The 8,848-nt window shown below is 36.8% G+C and overlaps 1 non-coding gene across 1 annotated transcript; it reads left to right on the forward strand.

The window, feature by feature from the left end:
* The first annotated feature begins 1,365 nt into the window (after positions 1-1,365).
* Positions 1,366-1,437, forward strand: TRNAF-GAA (transfer RNA phenylalanine (anticodon GAA)). The gene has a single exon. It is a non-coding gene; the product is annotated as a tRNA-Phe (tRNA).
* Positions 1,438-8,848: the final 7,411 nt, after the last annotated feature.

Consider the following 8,848-nt stretch of genomic DNA (forward strand, 5'->3'; position numbering starts at 1 on the left):
GGAATGTATCTCAAAATCTCAAATCAACTAGTGTGGCCACAGCAACAGAACTGAATGAGAAGGACTAAAGACTTGAATGCCTTTTTTTTTGAAGATAGTAAGGAAGTAAGTTACTTATGATAAATTTTCCTGGGAAGTGGCTAGTTACTATCTTCCTGTGTAAACATAGAGCTTGGTGGTCTTTTCAATAAATTATTTAAACATGGTAAACCTTTGTTTTTTGTAGTTGCCATGGTATTTCTCTTAAACAATCTACAATTCAATTAAAATGTCTTCTGAATAATCAGAAGATTCCATGAAGAATATTATTAAAGAGCTGAATGTAATAAAAATATTTCCTCAAGTAAATATGCAGGCTTTCACTCTCTGTTGTAATACTAGAAGAAAGAAGAATTCCAGGTTTTTATGAGCAACATAAAAAAGCTTTCTTCAGATTATGAGCAAGTCTCCACAAGGTAAGACTGATAAGAAATGGTGGGAATCAGTCTTCACAATGGTGTGACTTTATTATGTAAGAAATTTAATCATTTTGAAATAAATCAAAATTAGGTTCCAGTTCTACTTGTATCACTTAAAGCTGCTTGACTTTGGGAAAGTTAGCTAGATGCTCTGAATCTCATTTTCTTAGACTATAAAATGGTAATTGTTGTTGTTTAGTGCTAAGCTGTGTTCAACTCTTTTTGTTACCTCACGGTCTGTACACTGCCAGGTTCCTCTGTTCATGGGATTTCTCAGGCAAGAATACTAGAGTGGGTTGCCATTAACTCTTCTAGGGGTTTTTCCCAACCCATGGACTGAACCTCCATCTCCTGCTTTGAAAAGTGAGTTCTTTACCTCTGAGCCTCCAGGTAAGCCCAAAATGGTGGTTACAGTTCTTTTAACTGAAAATGTTAAATGTGATACATAAAATTGTGAGTGATTGATTGGAATCCACTGTTAGAGTTTAGAGCAGTTGAGTAATATGATCAAAACAAGATTTAAAGAGTGAAATTTGGACTACTTCCAGAGAACAAATTGAAGGCCAGAATAAAAGTGGAGAGATTTGGAAAGCTATGGCAGTGGGCAACGAAGGAAACGGGGGACAGGAAATGACCAAATTTGCATTATATTTTAAAAATAGAAGCAGTAGTATTTAGTTAAAAGTATCAATAAGTAATATGAGAGCCAAAAGAGGGTGAAAGATACTTTTTTTTTTTTCTGAACAATTACATCAAAGGTGGGACTATGCCATGACATGGGAGACAACTTTTTATTGTATAAAATTTAACATTTGTTTTATAAATGCTAAACTGATATCCAACTGAAGAGGTCCAAAAATGCTGCCTATGCAAGTCTGGGAATTTGGTTAGAGATATGGACTGGATTTCCCTGGTGGCTCAGATGGTAAAGCATCTGCCCGAAATGCAGGAGACCCAGGTTCGACCCCTGGGTTGGGAAGATCCTCTGGAGAAGGAAATGGCAACCCACTCCAGTACTCTTGCCTAGAAAATTCTATGGATGAAAGGGCCTGGTGGGTTACAGTCCATGGGGTCACAAAGAGTTGGACATGAATGAGCGACTTCACTTTATGGACTGGAAACACAAATTTGACTGCTTCACTATTTATTGGTCAGAAAAGAAGAAGAATAGTAACTAAAGACCCTAAGAAAAGTCTCAGTGAGTTCTGTGGCAAAACAGGGCAGTGAATAGAATAGAAGTGACCTTCTATTCATAGTTGAGCTGCTCACTCTGAATGTGTATATTACTGATAGCTTATATGGGTATTTAGTATTACAATTTCAGAACTTTAGAAATGTTTTACCTTTTTATGGAATTCCCTTTCCATCTTTTCTTGTTCTATCATTTTTCCTTTAAAACTCAGTTGATTATCTAGATTGATTTTTTGAATATTTGCTAAAGACTAGTTCTTTAAGCTCTGACATAAGATAAATCTAAATGGCAGTATCTCATTGTTTACTTAGCTTTTGTACTTATATTTTTCAGAGGAAAAAATACTACTGTAAATTGTAAATAGCCAATATATAACTGTATCATATGCAAATCTGTGACTGTTGGCAATGTCATCTCAGAACAGAAAAATAAAATTTATTTACTGTATGAAAGAAAAAAAAGAAACTCAGTTGAAATGTTTTTTTCCCCAGGAAATATTCTCTGACTCAAGTTTGCTGTATCTCTACATATGCCTCTAAGTAGTAGTAGTGTTAGTCACTTGGTTGTATCCAAATCTGTGACCCCGTGGATTCCTCTGTCCATGGAATTCTTCAGGCAAGAATACTGGGGTGGGTTACCATTTCCTACTTCAGGGGATCTTCCTGACCCAGGGATTGAACCCAGGTCTCCCACATTGCAGGGAGATTCTTTACCATCTGAGCCACCAGGGAAACCTGTGACTTTTAGCATCCTGTGAATATTCTTATAAGTCATGTCTGGTCTAGAATTGTTTAATGCCTGATTATGTATCATATCAAAGAGTAGGACAGTATGACATCCACTTTGGTGATCACATTTTCTGAAACAATGGAGAAAAATAGGTGCTCCATACACATTGTGGTAATTGCATGGATACATAAAGTAATTAATTTATAATGCACTTAAAAAATCTCACCCTTATTTTGTAGGTATACAGTTTCTAATATGTAAACTCAGCTCCTGTCCAGACTAGATGGAATCAAGGAACAGTGTAACTTACTTTGTCCTCCTGGGCCTCACGCAGAATCCAAAGGAACAGAAGTCCTTTTTGTTATGTTCTTGCTCTTCTACATTTTGACTGTGGTGGGCAACCTGCTCATTATCGTGACTGTAACTATCAGTAAGACCCTGAACTCACCGATGTACTTTTCTCTTGCTAGCTTATCAGTTATGGATGTTGCTTATTCATCTTCTATGACACCTAATTGATTTCAGATTTGTTCTTTGGGGAAAATACCATATCTTTTGAAGCCCGCATGAGTCAACTGTTTATAGAGCACATTTTTGGTGGATCAGAAGTCTTCCTTCTGCTGGTGATGGCCTATGACCACTATGTGGCCATCTGTAAGCCCTTCCATTATTTGGTTATTATGAGGCAAAGGGTGTGTGTTGCGTTGCTGGTGGTATCATGGGTGGGAGGTTTTCTACACTCAGTAATTCATTCAGCTTAGCACTATTTATGGGCTCTCATTCTGTGGCCCAAATGTCATTGATCACTTTCTGTGTGATATCCCCTTATTGGAACTCGTCTGTACTGACACTTATATCATTGGCATCTTAGTGTTGGCCAATGGAGGACTGATCTGCACTCTTGTTTTTCTGCTCTTACTCATCTCTTATGCAGTCATCTTGCACTCTTTGAAGAACCTGAGTCAGGAAGGGAGGCAGAAAGCCCTCCAGACCTGTGGTTCCCACATCACTGTTGTTGTCTGCTTCTTTGTTCACTGTATTTTATGTATGTAAAACTTGCTAAGACCTTCCCCATTGACAAATCATTGAGTGTGTTTTTCACAATCATAACCCCCCTGCTGAACCCATTAATCTACAGTCTAAGAAATTCTGAGATGACTAATGCTATGAAGAAGCTCTGGAGAAAAAAAAAATCAGATCAGATATTAAATAAGTACAATATCTATAATGAAGAACCTAATTTAGCTTTAGGACCAATTTCTTTGTAATGGAAAATCTTTATAAATGTGATGCAAGATTTCCTTCTTTTTAAAGGATTTATAATAATTAAAACTGAACTGCTTGTCCATAAACAATGACAATTTCTCTGCTAGCATGTAACCTCTCTATTTGGTTTATCTGATTTAATCATTGCACTTGGAGAGGTGGAATACCTTTACAGTTAAGGCATCAATAAACAAGGTAATATGTTAGTCAATGAAATTTTTATAGAATATGCTGATTTTTAACTAACCTCTGGGTTTACTTTCAGTACTTTCTCATTCTTAAAGTCAGATTCTTATCTTTTACCTTCATTCTAATGATTATAATAGTTGAATTGTTTAATGCTATATGGACCATGTTCTTTATCCAATTTCATTTGTTTTACCACTTGACTTTTTATTGTAACATTTTTAAAAATCAAAATAAAAACTATGATAAATAATTGCAAATATTAAATAAAGAATCCATGAAAAATGAAAGAGAGTAGAATAAACCTCATACATATCCCAAATCAGTGTCCTCCTCTTCTTCCAGATGCAGTCACTTTGTTTCTGAGGTTCAACTAATAATCTTTGCAAATGCAAGTGTGTTTTCATATATGTTTGTGTTGATGCCACTGTGTATAAACTTTGCACTACTTAGCCTTCTGAAGATCTTTAAATACCAGGCCATATGTGTGCACGAGGGCTAAGCTATTTCAGTCATGTCCGACTTTTTGCCACCCTGAGGACGGTAGCCCTCCAGGCTCCTCCTCCACAGGATTCTTCAGGCAAGAATACTGGCGTGGGTTGCCATAACTTTCTCCAAGGGATCTTCCCAACCTAGGGATCGAACCCTGTCTCTTATGTCTCCTGCACTGATAGGCAGCTTCTTTACCACTAGCACCACCTGGGAAACCCTACTAGTCCATATAGACCTAAGTAATTGTCAATTTTCTCATACTGCTTTACTTTTTCTAATGTAGAAATATTGGCTTATTAATTTGTAAAAAATGTACCATGATAATATATGATGCTGATTGTGCAGAATACATAGAAATTCTCTGAAATATGTTCTCAATTTTTCTGTAAATCTGAAAGAATTTTCTTTTTTAAAATTTTTATTTGTGATGACTTAGTGATAAAGAATCCTTCTGCCACCGGGATGGGGAATTCGTGTAACTCTATGGCTGATTCACATCAATGTATGACAAAACCCACTGAAAAATAAAAAAAAAATTAAAAAAAAAAAAAAAAGAATCCTTCTGCCAATGCAGGAGACACGTGTTCAATCCCTGGGTAGGGACAATCCCCTGGAGAAGAAAACAGGAACCCACTCCAGTATTTTTGCCTGAATAATTCTATGAACAAAGGAACCTAATGGCCTACAGTTCACGGGGTTGCAAAAAGAGTCAGACACAACTAAGTGACTAAACAGCAACACAGTTGATTTACAATGTTGTGCTGTTTTCTACTGTATAGCAAAGTGAATCAGATATAGGTATACATATATCCCCTCTTTAAAAAAATTTTTTTTTCCTGTTTTGGTCACCACAGAGCAGTGAGTAAGGCTCCCTATGCTGTGCCGCAAATTCTCATTAGTTACCTATTTTATACATAGTGTCAATACTCTATTTATGCTAATCCCAATCTCACAATTCATCCTTTGCCTGCATTTCTTCCTTGGCATCCATATTTTTCCTACATCTGAGTCTCTATTTGTGCTTTGTAAAGAAGCTCATATGTATCAATTTATTCAGATTCTGCATATTTGTGTTATTTGTGTTATTATACAGCATTTGCATTTATCTTTCTGATGTACTTCACTCTGTTTGACAGTCTCTAGGTCCACCCATGTCTCTATAAATGACCCAGTTTTGTTCCTTTCTATAGCTGTGTCATTCCTGGCTCTTACTCTACTTCTTTATGAAGATACAGTCTTTATAAACTGGATATGACATGAGTTTGAGCAACTGGGAGATGGTGAGGGACAGGAAGACCTGGGGCGTTGCAGTCCATGGGGTCACAAGGAGTCGGACATGACTGAGGGACTGAGCAACAAAGACGCACTAGAATTGATGTCTGTGAAATAGAAAAGAACAAATATGACTCCTACTGGGTCTTTTTCTTTTACTTTAAACTTTGTATTTTATTACTATTGGTACAAGTTAATCACTAAAGGGATGTTGCCTATAGCTTAAAGAATGTAAAAGAAATGGCTTATCTTAGGGAAACTGCCTTCCATGCATGAATATTAAAATAAAAAACATCCTGACCAGGCCCACTGTTGAATGACTGCAGGAAATAAGAAATTAACATGTGCCCTCTGGAGTATGGCCAGAAGTAGAAAATATTTGCATCAACTTACTTTCTCTTAAAATTTTGCTCCTTCATTTTTGCTCATTCCATTTTTGTTCTATAAAGAAACTAGCACACAAACCCATGGACGATGATACTTTCAAACACCAGCCCACTGTATCCTCTCTCGACTAGCTTTCTGAATAAAGCTCCCCTTTTTTGTCCTAACAACTTGTCTCTCCATTTATTGGCCTGATGTGCGGCAAGCAGCACACACTTGGACACAATGACAAAAACTCATTTTTATTATAATCTCAACCAGTCATTCACTTTAAGAGCCCAATTTTTATAGTTTTTCTTTTGTTAGTAGGGATTTTATGTTTAATATATTTCATGTGCATTTTAAAGAAATGGGTGGTAGCTTTCAGTATATTCTAATGGTTGAGAGCATAGCCTTTTTGAGGAAGATTTTCCTAGGATCAAATCTTAGCTTTGCCACTAATAATGTAAACTTTGGAAAAATATGCCTTTCTTCTTTTTTATTAAAAGGGGAATAATGAAGATATTTTCAAGATCAAAGAAAATAATCCAAATAAGCTCTTAGACAACTGAAAGTGAAAAGAAAGTGAAAGTTGCTCAGTCATGTCTGACTCTTTGTGACCTTGGAATTCTCTAGACCAGAATACTGGAATGAATAGCCTTTTCCTTCTTCAGGGGATCTTCCCAACCCAGGGATCAAACCTAGGTCTCCTGCATTGCAGGCAGATTCTTTAGGAGCTGAACTTAAGTGCTCATTAATGTTAGTTATTTTGAACACTTTATTGCCAACAATAAAGTCCTTTAAATTGTAATAGAACTACTCACCTAGCCTAGAGTGTTAAACCAATAAATGTATAACATACACACACACACACACACACACACACACACACACATATATAGCTTCCATGGTGGCTCAGTTGGTAAAGAATCCCCTTGCAATGCAAGAGATCTCCTGCAATACAGGAGACCTGTGTTCAATCCTGGGTAGGGAAGATCCTCTGGAGAAGGAAATGGCAATACACTTCAGTATCCTTGCCTGGGAAATCCCATGGACAGAGGATCCTGGCAATCTACAGTCCATGGGGTCACAAGAGATAGACATGACTTAGTGACTGAACCACCAAAAATATATATGTGTGTGTGTGTTTCTGTTTATAAGTATATATATATAATATATATATAAAACATATACATACATATATATAATATATACATATATATACATATATATATGTATCAGTCAGTCAGTTCAGTCACTCAGTCATGTCCAAGTCTTTGTGACCCCCAAATCGCAGCATGCCAGGCCTCCCTGTCCATCACAAACTCCCAGAGTCTACTCAAACCCATGTCCATCGAGTTGATGATGCGATCCAGCCATCTCATCCTCTGTTGTCCCCTTTTCCACCTGACCCCAATCCTTACCAGCATTAGGGTCTTTTTCCAATGACTCAACACTTCCCATCAGGTGGCCAAAGTATTTGAGTTTCAGCTTCAGCATCAGTCCTTCCAATGAACACCCAGGACTGATCTCCTTTAGGATGGACTGGTTGGATCTCCTTGCAGTCCAGGGGACTCTCAAGAGTCTTCTCCAACACCACAGTTCAAAAGCATCAAATTTTCAGCACTCAGCCTTCTTAACAGTCCAACTCTCACATCCATACATAACCACTGGAAAAACCATACCCTTGACTTGATGGACCTTTGTTGGCAAAGTAATGTCTCTGCTTTTAAATATGCTATCTAGGTTGGTCATAACTTTCCTTCCAAGGAGTAAGTGTCTTTTAATTTCATGGCTGCAATCACCATCTTCAGTGATTTTGGAGCCCCCAAAAATAAAGTCTGACACTGTTTCCACTGTCTCCGCATCTATTTTCCATGAAGTGATGGGACCAGATGCCATTGATCTTAGTTTTCTGAATGTTGAGCTTTAAGCCAACTTTTTCACTCTCCTCTTTCACTTTCATCAAGAGGCTCTTTAGATCCTCTTCACTTTCTGCCATAAGGGTGGTGTTATCTGCATATCTGAGTTTATTGATATTTCTCCCAGCAATCTTGATTCCAGCTTGTGCTTCTTCCAGCCCAGCGTTTCTCATGATGTACTCTACATATAAGTTAAATAAGCAGGGTGACAATATACAGCCTTGATGTACTCCTTTTCCTATTTGGAACCAGTCTGTTGTTCCATGTTCAGTTCTAACTGTTGCTTCCTGACCTGTATACAGGTTTCTCAAGAGGCAGTTCAGGTGGTCTGGTATTCCTATCTCTTTCAGAATTTTCCACAGTTTATTATGATCCACACTTTATAGAGCTATTTTTTTCTCCCTGTGATATATTTTTAACCCTAATTCTATGATGTGATTTAGTAGTATCTTTACATATACATGTTGCTTTAAAATGTAGTGGAAAATCCCAGTGAATTTAATTAAGCAAGAATCAGTCTTGGACACATGCCAATTCTAAGACAATGATAAATGAAATCAGAAGAGATAAAATGTCCAGTGATTTTTTTGACCCTATTGGGAAATATGATGATTTTTTTTAAGAACTTATATACATTTTCAGTATGTTCTTTGTTAAGCTTAAAGCAATTCATTAAGAGAAAGAAAGAAAGAAAAGCAGCACAAGAAAATAGCATGTCAACATTTCAATTCAACTTTCAATTAGTCTGACCATGGGGTCTCAAAATGGTGGATACAACAGAGCTGAACTGAACTGAGCTTTATCAAAGCAACTTGATTGAATGAAAAGGATTAAATAATTGAATGGAATTTTTCTATACTAAAATAAGTAGGAAAAGAACTTACTTGAGATCAATTTCCCTGGGAAAAGGCTAGTTCCTGTCTTCCTATGAAAATATAAGATTTGCAATTATTTTTGTTAAATTATCC

This window comes from Muntiacus reevesi, chromosome 3 (genome assembly GCF_963930625.1).
Source record: "Muntiacus reevesi chromosome 3, mMunRee1.1, whole genome shotgun sequence".
Taxonomy (NCBI): domain Eukaryota; kingdom Metazoa; phylum Chordata; class Mammalia; order Artiodactyla; family Cervidae; genus Muntiacus; species Muntiacus reevesi.